The following is a 12,193-nucleotide window of genomic DNA, read 5'->3' on the forward strand; positions in this document are numbered from 1 at the left end:
ATTAAAAAACACCCCGAGATCCTCCAGGAGCTGCCACCCAAAGCTGGGCTGGCGTCCTCCCGCACGACAGACGCGTGTGTTCTCCTTTCCCACCGAGCAAACCGGCGTTCCCAGTGGGCAGAGGAGCAGATTCCCAGTGCTATTTCTGGCTGGGACACGCGGAGCTCCATGGCCCGTGGATATCCCACCTAAGGAGCTGCTCCCGAGCTGCTGCCCAAAAGAGGCCCGGAGAGCCTTCGGACACGCCGCACTCCTCTGCTATTCCCAAGCTCTGCCAGCAGCTGTCAGCTGCCTGCTTAATAAGCAGGAATAGGAAATGCAGCAGGTTCGCAGCAGGGCGAAAAGTATTCAGCCGGGTCCTTGCTCCGTTCCAAAACCACGGTTTTCCTAGTTTTGGACTTTATGAGTCTGGTTTGCAGGGGTTTTTGGTTATTTCACTGTCAGCATAGGTAATATGTGGACAAGGAGGATGTTGCTTGGAGATTTTTTTTTACAGGAATCTTCCCTTAGGTTGGACTCCATGGTCTTGGATGTCTTTTCCAGCTTTAATGGTTCTGTGATTCTAGGCCACAGGAAATGCAGGGATTGCTTCCAAATAAAGTCGAGTACAGCCATGACTTCTGAGCATGAAAAAATTCACATACATCACAGAGAAACGTAGCAACTTCTCAGCTTGCCTCCCCACATGGATCCCTTCCGAGAAGAGCTCCCAGAATTAACCTGCACTGCCCAGCTGGACAGCGGGAATGAGCAGGAGAAGGCAGAGCTCACGAGGAGATCCACGATCTGCAACGCACCTCTTTATCCTCCCACACATTCTGCTCATTTCAGCACATCACTGGTTGCTTTTTTTTTTTTTTAATATGGCAGAAAACGCAGCAGTTTCATTATGAGGAGGGCTGTAAACGTGAATAACAGCAGAATTTCTGCCCTAAGTACGTGCAGTGAAAAACGCCCTCCCACAGCATTGCTCTGTGCTTTAAAATGTGCACAGACAAGCGAAGCAAATCATGCAGACACAGAACTTGGCTTGTAAATTAAGGCAGACTAATTGAGCTCTGCCTGAACTTTCTTCCCCTGAATCCTAAACAACCTGCCGAGCAAGTGTTCTTCCTTGGAGCAGTCAAGGTAAGAGGTATTTTTAGTTTGGAAAAGCAGCACTGGAGCTGTACAAAGCAGAAGGTCGGGTACACCAAACACTCCTTCTGTCGCTGCTATTTCTGTGAGCCGGGCTGATTCCTCTGAGCTGTGCTCCAGCCACCCCTTCCCTGGCTCTCAAAGCTGTGGAACGGGGGTGCCAGGAGGGGCTGGGGGATGGAATCATGGAATCACAGGAGGGGTTGGGTTGGAAAGACCTAAAAGCTCATTCCATTCCACCCCCTGCCGTGGGCAAGGACACCTTCCGCGAGACCACAATGCCCCAACCTGGCCTTGAACGCTTCCAGGGTTGGGCACACGGGAGCCTCCTTGTCTGCAGTGGTCAAACAGCTCCTTTGGAAACTGCCCTGGAGGAGAGAGGCTTTGCTTTCCTAATCTGAAAAGACAGAGAAGAGGAGAAAATTGTGTTTCCCTTCCTAGGAATCTCAGGAGAGCTCAAGGCACGCGGGGATCACAGCGCTGTGGGACCAAGGGGAGCCTCCACATCCCAGCACCCATCACTGCTGGGCTCAGCTCCTGCTGGGCACCAAGCCCTCCTGCCCGAGCCCCTCCAGCTGCCACCCCCAGCACCCACAGCAGCTCTTCCCAGGGTCATTACTGGGGGAAATTAGGGGGGAAAAATTAGGAGGTGCCTCCATGAAACGGCCAAGGGCCGAGAGCAGCAGCGCTGAGAGGACTGGGACGTGCCCAGGTGGAACCCGCTGGGCAGGCTGGTGACTGTGTGAGCAGAAATCTGCTCCTCCCTGCCTGCCCGAGCTGCCCCTGCTGCCACGGGCAGCTCCGGCCGCGCTGCCGCTGCCCCGGCTCTGTCCTCCCACGCCGGCACTGCCACACGGCCGCAGCAGGGCCTGCTCTGCCTGGCAAAAGCCAGTCTGCCGTGGTTTTCCCCCTGTGCCACTTGATTTCAGGCTGGCTGTGCTGGTGCCGCAGCCCCGTGGGCGGCGGGAAGGGGAACACGTTAAACCGCGTGTTCCGTGCGCCTCGGGAGCTGTGCTTCCCCCACTCCTGCCCCACTGCCCATCCCCAGCGGCTCAGCCTCCTGCTGACCCCGACCCACAGCCGCAGGCCCTGCTGCTGAGAGGGATCCGGGGGTGCCGGCAGTGACGGGGACACTTGCACGTGGAATGCGCCAGGAGCTCCAGGGCCTGCAACTGCCATCTCGCAGTGGGCTGACACACTGCCCTGTGTCCTGAACAGCCAGCCAGCCAAAATCTGGGCTGCCGCTGTCCCTGGGGCACTGAAAACCTCTGGGGCACAAGCGTCAACGCGCCCCACGGTGACACTGCCAGCAAGACCGTCCAGGAGACCCTCACCCAGTCACGGTCCCCTGGGAAGCGATGGTGGGGCTGGAGCTGCGCTCAGCAGTGCTCGGAGCCCTGCCAGCGCCGAGCCCAGCTCGTTCTCTGCCTGCTGAGAACCAGCCCGTCCTGTTGGTGTGCCCAGCTCCGAGCGGGACGGCCCCGGGGTGTGGAGGGTGGCCAAGGAGCTGGGCCGGGCTGCTGAGCCGGCAGCTCCGCCGGATCCGCAGGAATCGCTGCGGAGCTGGAGCAGGGAGAGCGCCCTGAGTCACCCCACATCAACCCTGCCCGGCGTGGGGCTGCGGAGGGGCAGTGCCCCCCGTCATCATCCTCAGCCTGCCTGTTCACCCTCATCATCCTCAGCCTGCCTGTTCACCCTTTTAACTCGATAACTAATTGCTCGAAGTCCACCATGTGGACTTTTCTGCCCAATTACAAAATACTACTTGAACTTACAAAGAAGCTGAAGAAGAACAACTAGCTACTGTTCCAAAACTTCTATCTTGCTCCACATATATTGTTATATTTTAAAACTTTAAACTCTAAGTCTTCTATTTAGTGATATTACGCACTTCTAATCAAACCACATGTTCTCAATCCCAGTGTTATCAATTAATTTTGGAAGCTTTTTTTCACGGCCTCAGGTCAAATATAGTATTTTTTTTTTGGTGGGTCTGTGCCCTTCAGCACAGAAAGTTTAAAATTGTCAGCATATAGGATTCCAACAACCATCCTCATCCTTCCTGCTCACCCTCACCATCCTCACCCTGCCACCCTCACCACGCTCAGCCTGGCCCTCCAGCGGCTGCATGGAGCACAGGGTTCATCTGCCACACAAATAAAAAAGGCCCTTTTGTTTTACGGAGTACAACGCAGGGCAGGAACGCGTGTAGGTTTATTTTGGGGCACGGCCAAGGCAGGGCTGAGCTAAGGAAGACACAGTTTCCCACCTGGCAGCTGCAGGAGAGCGAGGAGCAGGAGCTTGGCCGAGCTCTTTGCAGCACCAGCTGAACCCTGCGCCTCGTGGCGCAGGGATAACCCTCCTGGAGCAGGGATCATTCCACCCACGCCAGGCCCTCGGGCACCCAAAGCCCTTCTCACAGCAGGGACCTGTCCCAAACACCATCCAGCTCCGGTGCTTGGTTTTTCTTGTCCCTGCAGCTGCATTTGGCACAAAACTGACCTGAGCCGAGCCCTCCGTGCCAGCTGGGAACACCCAGCCGCTGCTGTTTGCACATGGGGCAGGGCCCCCAGCTCTCCTCATCCAGCCTGATCCTCCTGCCTGCTTCTCCTGCCTGTGTGGGCTCAGGGAGGAGCCAGCCCTGCAGGACCCCTGGGGAAGAGGGCAGATACCCTTGTGGGGTGCAGCACACGGACTGACCCCATCACCAGCTCCCCAGCGCTCAGCTGAGCGTCCCTATTCCCCGCCAGGCTCGACTGAAACAGGCTTGGCGCAAACTCCGGGATCTCGGTGGGATTCTGGGCAGAGCAGGACCTGCAGGAGCAGCAGCTCCACTGCAGAAACCCCGCATGTTCCGGGGCGGGGGTGGCACCGCCTCTGCCACCAGCGCCAGGTGTGCGCCGTGAGCCGGAGCCGTTCCTGCTGGCGCCGGCAGTCACGGACCAGGCTGCTATTCCCAGGCTGGTGCTCCCAGGCTGGTTATCCCAGGGTGGTTATCCCAGGCTGGTGCTCCCAGGCTGGTTATCCCAGGCTGCTATTCCCAGGCTGGTGCTCCCAGGCTGGTTATCCCAGGCTGCTATTCCCAGGCTGCTATTCCCAGGCTGGTGCTCCCAGGCTGCTATTCCCAGGCTGGTTATCCCAGGGTGGTTATCCCAGGGTGGTTATCCCAGGCTGGTTATCCCAGGCTGCTATTCCCAGGCTGGTGCTCCCAGGCTGGTTATCCCAGGCTGCTATTCCCAGGCTGGTGTTCCCAGGCTGGTTATCCCAGGCTGGTTATCCCAGGCTGCTATTCCCAGGCTGGTGCTCCCAGGCTGGTGCTCCCAGGCTGGTGCTCCCAGGCTGGTTATCCCAGGGTGGTTATCCCAGGGTGGTTATCCCAGGCTGGTGCTCCCAGGCTGGTGCTCCCAGGCTGCTATTCCCAGGCTGGTTATCCCAGGCTGCTATTCCCAGGCTGCTATTCCCAGGCATGTGCTCCCAGGCTGCTATTCCCTGACTGGTATTCCCAGGCTGGTGCTCCCAGGCTGGTTATACCAGGCTGCTATTCCCTGACTGCTATTCCCAGGCTGGTGCTCCCGGGAGCTGAGCAGGGCACCGGCTGAGCCCACGTGCGGCTCCCGGAGCTCTCGGACCACGCGTGCCCGGCCGGAGCTGCTGCGGCAGCAGCCGGCCGGGGTGAGGAAATGCAGGAACAGGCGGATCAAACACGCCGAAAGGAGGTCACGGAACTGCCTGTGCTGCTGCTCGCCGAGGCACCCACTCATTAGGGTGATTACAGGCAGCCAGCTCTGCTAACGAGCGGCGTGGGCCGCCCGGCCCGCACGTCTCGAGCAAGCCCCGGGGCTGTTGTGGCACGTTCGGCTCGGCTGCGGCTCGGGTGGCAGCTGGGGAGGTGTCCCCACTGCTCCAGCCCGTCCCAGTGCCCTGCCCTGCACAGCACGTCCCAAATCCCGTAGGTGCAGCGCACCCCGGGCAGGCTCTCAGTGTATCCTTGGGGTGCAGAGCGGGGTCGGGGCGCTCCCTCGGCCCGGAGCTGAGGAGCAGGAATACTGAGGAGCAGAGAGCACCCAGAGCACCCTTTTTCTTGGATGTTGCGGGGGGATGAAGGGGCTGGAGCTCGGGGCAGCGCACAGGAGGCTGCTCACAGGCTGAGCATGCGGGGGCTGGCTCTGCAGCTCCCTAAGGCACCGGCCCCAAAATGCCTGAGGAGGAGCTGCAAAGGTTCGGGACGTGTTTGGGAGAGCTCCTGCCCAGGAAGTGAACCTTGGCCTGGATCCCACCCGCATCCCACCCATCCCGCCTGGCCCCTGGGCTGCAGGCACAGCAGACACGTGAAAGATGCTCAGCCTGCAGCCCAGGACCTGCAGCAGGACCCCCAACCCCTCCCCACGCTGAGGATTCAACCTGGAGGGCTTCAGCCTCTGCCTTGTGTGGCTCACGGACTGTCCCAGGGCTGATGTCCCAGCGGCTGCTCCCTTGGATAAGGACACAAACGAGCAGGGAGCTGCAGGGCTGACAGCTCTGATAAGGCACCGCAGGGAGGGCAGTCCCCAGGCTGGAGGCATTGCAGACATCCCGTCCTGTCCATGGCACAAGTTCATGGTCAAGGTCATTGGATCACAGAATGGTTTGGGCTGGAAGGGACCTCCTTAAAGACCATCTTGTTCCGATTAATCTTAATTCTAATTAGAAAATTCTGCGTATTGAAAAAAAAAATGCATTTTCTCAAGAAAAATTGTTGTTACAGGTTCATGTTAAAGGATTGGCCAGACAGGTGCTGCTTCAGATAGTGGGGCAGGTCCTCATCCCCCCGTGGCAGGTGGAAAGCAATGTCACCACGTCCCAGTGACACGGTGACATCCAGGGAGCCCCCAGCCCTGCTCCTGCCCCACGGGACATTGCTGCTCCATGAGGCCAGGCAGGACGCAGCGCCCTGCAGGTGCTCTGGGGCACGTGCTGCTGCATTTTTCTGCTTGTTTCATCACCTCTAATTCCTCCTAAAGAGCTTCTGAGCTTCGGGCACAACTCCCACATTCCCCCAGGGCTCCCCCGCTCTCTGCACCGCTGGACAGGTTTGGCGTGGAGATGCCATCAGGATGGGATGTCCTAAGCTCCATCCCCCCCTGCTCCTGCCGCCGCCTCCATCCTCTCCATGGGATGGTTTCTCAGTCTTTTTCCTCTGGTTTTGCAGTCCAAGTGGCTCCCTGGGATGTTGGTGGCTCCCTGGGATGTTGGTGGCCCGCAGCCTGCAGCCCCACAGTGGAGCAGGGGGTTCAGCACAAACGGACCCCAACCCTCTGCTCCCACCAGGCTGTCCGCGTCAGGATCCGGTGACTAAAGGCTGGGCTCACCGTTCTCTTTTTCCTCACTGCAAAACTACATTTAAATTAAAAACAAGCGCGTTTTTCCTGCCGCGCCAGAGCCGCGATGTCCCGCGGGGCTCCCGGCTGCTGCCCCCGCTGCGGCCGCCAGAGGGCACCGGAGCGACGGCGGCGGCCCCGCCGTGTCCCCGTCTTGTCCCTGTCCTGTCCCCGTCCTGTCCCCGTCCTGTCCCTGGACCCTTCCTGTCCTGTCCCCGTCCTGTCCCTGGACCCTTCCTGTCCTGTCCCCTTCCCTGTCCTGTCCCCTTCCCTGTCCTGTCCTGTCCTGTCCCCGTCCTGTCCCTGGACCCTTCCTGTCCTGTCCCTGTCCTGTCCCCGTCCTGTCCCTGGACCCTTCCTGTCCTGTCCTGTCCTGTCCCCTTCCCTCTCCTGTCCCCTTCCCTGTCCTGTCCTGTCCCCTTCCCTGTCCTGTCCCTGTCCTGTCCTGTCCCCGTCCTGTCCCCTTCCCTGTCCCCGTCCTGTCCTGTCCCCGTCCTGTCCCCTTCCCTGTCCTGTTCTGTCCCTGTCCCCTTCCCTGTCCCTGTCCTGTCCCCTTCCCTGTCCTGTCCTGTCCTGTCCCCTTCCCTGTCCTGTCCCTGTCCCCTTCTGTGTCCTGTCCTGTCCCCTTCCCTGTCCTGTCCCCTTCCCTGTCCTGTCCCCTTCCGTGTCCTGTCCCTGTCCCCTTCCGTGTCCTGTCCTGTCCTGTCCCCTTCCCTGTCCTGTCCCCTTCCCTGTCCTGTCCTGTCCCCTTCCCTGTCCCTGTCCTGTCCTGTCCCTTCCCTGTCCCTGTCCTGTCCCCTTCCCTGTCCTGTCCCCTTCCCTGTCCCTGTCCTGTCCCTTCCCTGTCCTGTCCTGTCTTGTCCCTGGCCCCTTTCCTGTCCTGTCCTGTCCCTGTCCCTGTCCTGTCCCTGCCCCTGTCCCTGAGCAGGGACCAAACCCGGGCAGGGATGCTCCAGTCCCAGTGTCCAGCCTGGCCTTGGGACACTGCCAGGGACCCAGGGGCAGCCACAGCTGCTCTGGGAATTCCATCCCAGCCCCTGCCCACCCTCCCAGGGAACAATTCCCAATTCCCAATGTCCCATCCATCCCTGCCCTCTGGCAGTGAAGCCATTCCCCGTGTCCTGTCCCTCCCTGCCCTGTCCCCAGTCCCTCTGCAGCTCTCCTGGAGCCCCTTCAGGCCCTGCCAGGGGCTCTGAGCTCTCCCTGGATCCTTCTCCTCTCCAGGTGAGCACCCCCAGCTCTCCCAGCCTGGCTCCAGAGGGGCTCCAGCCCTGCAGCAGCTCCGTGGGTTCCTCTGGGCTCTCTCCAGCAGCTCCAGGTCCTGCTGATGCTGGAGCCCAGGGCTGGGGCAGCTCTGCAGGTGGGGCCTATAACAATTATATACATTTTATGTTATAAATTTTAATGTATATTTTAAAATCGGCTCCACCTGGGTTTCATTATCTCTACTGCAATGACCATCAAACCCTGGGCTTCATGGTCGTTCCTCTTTGCTTTCCAAACACTCTTCCCACTCCATGCACTTATAGGAGACCAAATGAATCCAGATTAATGATTTAATGTCCCCCCTGAGCTCACAGGAGCAGCGGTGAAGGTCACTGTGACTGGAGGCTGAACCCCCCCAGCTCCCTGATTCCATGTGCATGGCCGGGGGCTGGTCTGGGGAGGGTCCAGCCCTCCCCGTGCTCACACCGGGGCTCTCCTGCACGCCCGGGGAAAGCCGAGCGCCTGGGAAACAGGGAACTTCCCTGCGGCAGGCAGCACGGGGGCTGCTGGCTGCCTCCGGCACGGCACAGGAAGGTGATTCCTTGTGCCGTAGGGCAGTGCTGCCTCATGGAAGTGCCACTGGTGTGCTGGTTTATGGCCCCACGCTGCCAGTAAATGGACAAAGTTTGTTTTTATTTTAGTGCAGCTCTCTCTGTCCCCAGGCTGGACTTCGCCCAGCGCTGCCCGGCCAGGTGATTCCCACCCGGGCTGCCACGTGTGCCCGGCATGGCCAGGGTGGGAAAAACGCCTGTCCCTGCAGGGAGAAGGGACGGAGGGGTGCATGCAGGGCAGAGGGAATGTCCCTGCCAGGAGCAGCACAGCGTTCGGCAACCCTGAATCCACAGGCACGAGGAGCTGCTGGGAGCCGAGCAGGGGCTTGCTGGGGAGCACCTCATGGGCTGGGGAAGGAAAAGATATTCCGGCAGGAAATATCCTTCAGAAGAAGGAAAAAAGACTTTTCAGATATTTACCCAGGGTGGTGGGACATGGGTGATCCATGAAATCACAGAATCCTGGCGTGGCTTGGGCTGGAAGGGACCTCAGACCTCATGCAGTCCCACTCCCTTGGGGAGCAGGCAGGGACACCTTCCCCTGTCCCAGGCTGCTCCAAACCCCATCCAAGCCGGCTTTGAGCACTTCCAGGAATGGAGCAGCCACAGCTGCCAGGGTCTCACCACCCTCACAGCCAAGAATTTCCTCCTAATCTCTAATCTCCATCTCCCCTCCTTCAGTTTAAAGCCATTGAAGCACTCCCGGGCTCCCACTCGTGCTCCCTGTTTGCAAAGCTCCTGCTGCGAGCCCAGAGTGCTGCAGCCAGGGAGAGCCGGCTCCCTCTCGGCGATGTTCCAGCACCACGGAGGGCTGCAGGAATGTGCTGAGTGCAGGCAAAGCGGCTGGGATAAACACATCCCAGATCCCCGGTCCCCCGGCCCCCTGCCCTCCCACCTCTGGGGGAGCTGACCCCCGTCAGGAGCCTGCAGAGGAGCTTGGGCCCGGCAGGAGGAGAATGCCCGTGCCAGGGCAGTGCCAGCCCGGCTCCGTGCCACCGCGCCGGGCTCTCGGCTGCGCTGCCGTGACCTGGGCGGTTGAGAAAGCTGCTGGCACCGAGCCCAGCTCCAGAGCCAAGCCCAGGCGGGCCAGACTTCCCGGCTGTGCCGTGCGCTCCCGGGCTGGCCGAAGCCAAACCTGGAGCAGCAGCAGGGGTGGCAGCAGCTGAACCCCGCTTGTAGCTCCAGCAGGGCTGGAGGGACTCCAGGGAAAACGGGGAAAATGTCCTCTTGCTCTCGTGCTGCCGGCGCTGGAGGGGACGCGGCACTGATGGTGCCAGGGCGGGGGGATCCTGGGGCAATCCCAGGCTCCTGCCCGGCTCCACGGGGAGGCCAAGCCGAAGTTCCCCGGGTGCCAGAGGCCGGGGATCTGCTCCTGCATGGCTGCGGGGCGGGATGCCCCGCTCTGGGAAGGTGGATGTGCCTGGACACTGCAGGAGCTGGGGCACGGGGTCAGCTCGGTGACACGGAACGGGTGGCACCGGGGACACGGCGGCTCTTGGACCACAGGCCGCCCCTGGAATGGGCAAGCTGGCGTTTGCTCTGCAGCAGCGCTCGCTGCCCGCGGTATCCGGCAGGTCCAGAGGGACTGGGAACGCTCGGTGGCCCTGGCACAGCAGCGGGGGTGCCCAGGGGACGGCTGGGGTGTCCCAGCAAACGGACACAGCGGGATTTTCCACAGCAGCGGGATGGCCCAGGGGCCGGCGGGCGGACAAAGGTCCCACGTGGGACGGGCCAAGGCAGGGAAACGAGGGACGGGATCGGGGACACCCCAACGAGGGACAGCAGGAGCCGAGGGAAAGGGAGCAGCAGCCCCTGGCGCTGCTCCGGGGGCTCAGGGGCCGGGACCACCCCGAGGCACCCCCGGGAAGGGCCCTGGCCGCCTGCCCGGGGCTCCGGCAGGGATGGGGCTTTGTCACCTCTCACTGACGCTGTTGGGTGGCTGGTCTCCTTCCCAAAAACTGAAATTAAACAAGCTGATGCTCTTACGTGCAGGGAGCACCTCTGCAGCTGGCCCAGACGTCCTCCCCCATCGAGGGCTCCAGTGGGCATCTCCCACATCCTGGGGGTTAACCCATTGCTCTCCAAGCTGCCTCCGACAACGGGCAGCTCAGCCCCGCAGCCCAGAGAACATTTGGGGTGAGGACCTGCCAAGTGGGGGGAAGAGCTGAGCCCCCTCTGAGCCCGACACAGCTCCTGAGCCCCGACTCTGCGATGCCAAACACGGAGGGGAGGGCAGGCCCGGCCTAGAGAATGATGAAAGTCAGGATTAAAGGGCAGGGGGGGAGCCAGACGCCCCGGCCGCTTTTGGCAGGCGATGAAAGGAAGGTTTAGCAGCAGCTGCCAGCTGGGAGCTGACGGAGGGACAACTGCGGCTCCGGCTCCATCCCGGGCTGCCCAGGCCGGCGGCCACGGCACATCCCCGGCACGGCCGCCCACTGTCCCCGCAGCGGGGCCGAGGCACCCGGCATCCCTGCCGCTCCTCGGGAAAAGGGAGGCCCGGGAAAACTGCGCCCAGCCGGGAAAGCCGCCGGGACAGCGCAGCTTCAGAGCGCTGCCCGCCGGCTCCGGGAGCTGCCGCCGCCCAGCAGGGAGAAAAGAGGCTTCAGCTGCTTCCCAGCTGCCTCCGAGACAGATTTAGCTCTGGGGCCGGCACAGATGGGGCTGCGGGGCCGGAGCCACAGGTGGAGCCCTCGCCGCGCAGCGGAGCCCGCAGTTGCTAATAGAGATACAGCAAATTAAGCGAACTTAATTCGGAGGGTCACCACACAATGCTCCCACCTGTTTTGCTGCGGTCCGGCCATCTGCCGCCCCTCCACCTGATGCAAAAAGGGCTTTTTTTCCCTTTCCCCCGGCACCCTGGGCTTCCTTAAGTCGTGTCGGGTCTCACCAGGCTGCGGCAGCAGGACAGGGTAGAGCCAGGCCGGGGGGGCAGAACAACAGAACAAAGCCCTGGGAGGTTTCCTCCCGGAGCCAACACAGCCGGGGGCGCAGAAATCACCCTCTTTATTCTGCCGCAGAAACGCTTTGATATGCCCCTGAAGTGGTCCAGGTTGGGCAGGACTTGGAGCAACCTGGGGCGGTGGGAGGTGTCCCTGCCCATGGCAGGGGGTGGAAGAAAACCCTCCCTGGGGTCCCTTCCAACCCAAACCATTCCAGGATTCTGTGATATCCCATTTCCCAAACGGGGATTCTGTGATATCTCATTTCCCTCAGGGGTTCTGCAGGAGCTGGCATCACTCTGCACATTGTGCTGTGGAAAACGGCTCCCGGAGTTCAGGAGCTGCAGGAAAACACTGACACAAGCCAAACTTTAGAGCACACACTGCCAAATCTCTGCGAGGGACCACCAAGGGTCCTGACTGCAGCCCGTGGAGATGGTGGGAATGTGCCAGCCCACAGCCAGGTTGGGAAAGAGATCTGGCAGCGGCTGTGGGAGGATGGAGGGGTTTGGGTGCAACAGCTGAGAAAGCTTTGACACAGCAGCCATCAGGAGAAATCCTGCCCGGAGGTCTCGGGGCTGACACGGGACATCTGGAGCAGGAGCAGCTTCCCGGAGAAGCACCAAGTTCTTGGAAAGCTGCACAGGGAGAGATCACAGAACCACAGGCTGGGCCGGGCTGGGAGGGACCTTAAGGGTCAGCCAGTGCCACCCCTGCCGCGGCAGGGACACCTTCCACTGTCCCCGGCTGCTCCAGCCCCGTCCAGCCTGGCCTGGGACGCTGCTGGGGATGGGGCAGCCACGTGGTTGCCTGTGGCAAACACTGGCCCTGCGTTTGAAGGTTGGTGAGGCTGAGTCTGAGCACAAGGGAGCACTGCAAGAGTGCAACCCCTGCAGGGGCAGGGAAGGCAGAGAACGGCATCTATGCAAGGAGGGATCCTGCC

The sequence above is a fragment of the Anomalospiza imberbis genome, chromosome 9 (genome assembly GCF_031753505.1).
Source record: "Anomalospiza imberbis isolate Cuckoo-Finch-1a 21T00152 chromosome 9, ASM3175350v1, whole genome shotgun sequence".
Classification (NCBI taxonomy): domain Eukaryota; kingdom Metazoa; phylum Chordata; class Aves; order Passeriformes; family Viduidae; genus Anomalospiza; species Anomalospiza imberbis.